We start from the raw sequence: 1,384 nt of genomic DNA on the forward strand, positions 1-1,384 counted from the left end.
TTTTTTTTTTTTTTTTTTTCTATTTACTGTAAAGTTTCGGTTCTCTCTGGAGACAGAGTGGTCCCCTTTACACACAGCTTTGTCTCAGTGCCAGCTGTCAGCAGACCGTGGCCTCTCTGGTACATATGGCAGGAAACTCAAAGCCACAGTGGCAAGAAAGACCCCTGTACCCTCCAGGGCCCCTGGACACGTCACCCTTCTCCCACCCTTTGAGAATAAGCTTTCCGTTTCCTTTCTTGGGGAAAACACCTGTGCTCACCCGACTTCACAGAGTTCTTCCTATACCCAAATGAGTTTGTGGATAATAATAGTGGTCCCAAGGTGGAACCATTATTCTGCGCATGACCATGTGCTAAGCAGAGTTCTATGGATTATTGCCACTAACTCTTCCCAAACCTCTGAAGATAGAGGTTATTATTATCCTGCATGCTACAGTGAAGTACATCAGCTCCAGGGCATGAAGTCCTTCACTGAAGTTTCCTCAGTATTTGGAGAAGTCAAGATTTGAACCCTGTAGCTTAAGCACTTACTTGCTGCACAGTCCTGAATCTAAAAGCGTTTGCAGTATTGAACAATGCTCTGTGAAGCTAGGCCTCCCTGGGCATGCGTGCTCTGAGTTCACAAAGCTGCTAGATAAGATTAGAAAGTATTAAAAAGAAATTCCTTATGTGTGTGCCTAGTTGTTTGGACCCCAAAATATTCCGCTACTGGCACCCAGTGGCACCCACAGGCATTGCTTGACCCCACACAGGCCAGTGACCTGCACACAAAGGCCTGGGAAGACAAGTTTGCCTGGGAGTAGCAAGGCAGCAGCAGATGAATTCACCCTGAAACAGGCCTGAGGATGTCTGTCCCCAAGCAGCTCCAGCCCAGGCTCATCTAGATCACTCCATCCTGGTGTTCCAGGGCCAAGGTGTGTGGGGCCTGCCCAACACCTAAAAGGAAGTTTGGTTTCTGATAACCGAGCAGTTAGGAGATCTGTAGGCCATACCACCCTGAACACACCCCATCTGGTCTGATCTCGGAAGCTAAGCAGGGTTGGGCCTGGTTGGCACTTGGATGGGAGATCTATAGGCTTCTGGGTTAGGCACTAGAATTTGCTGTTGGCAAGTATGAAGTGGGACAGTTTAATGCCCATGTAGTGGGCGGCTAGCAATCCATCCACGTTGTGGGTCTGTCAGTGGCAGAAGCAGCTGGTTTGTATCCTCTGCCTGCCTGCACATGCCCCACTCAGGCCCAGCCTGCCCACCTCTCCTGGGTCAGAAACTAAACCCTACTACTCAAATAATAAACTAAAAAATAATAATAAGATGGTGGATCTGGGAATATAGCTCAGTGACTTAAGCACCTGCCTGGCAAGCACGAAGTCCTGTGTTCTACCCCT

Source organism: Octodon degus, unplaced genomic scaffold (genome assembly GCF_000260255.1).
Source record: "Octodon degus isolate 3935 unplaced genomic scaffold, OctDeg1.0 scaffold00059, whole genome shotgun sequence".
Taxonomy (NCBI): Eukaryota; Metazoa; Chordata; class Mammalia; order Rodentia; family Octodontidae; genus Octodon; species Octodon degus.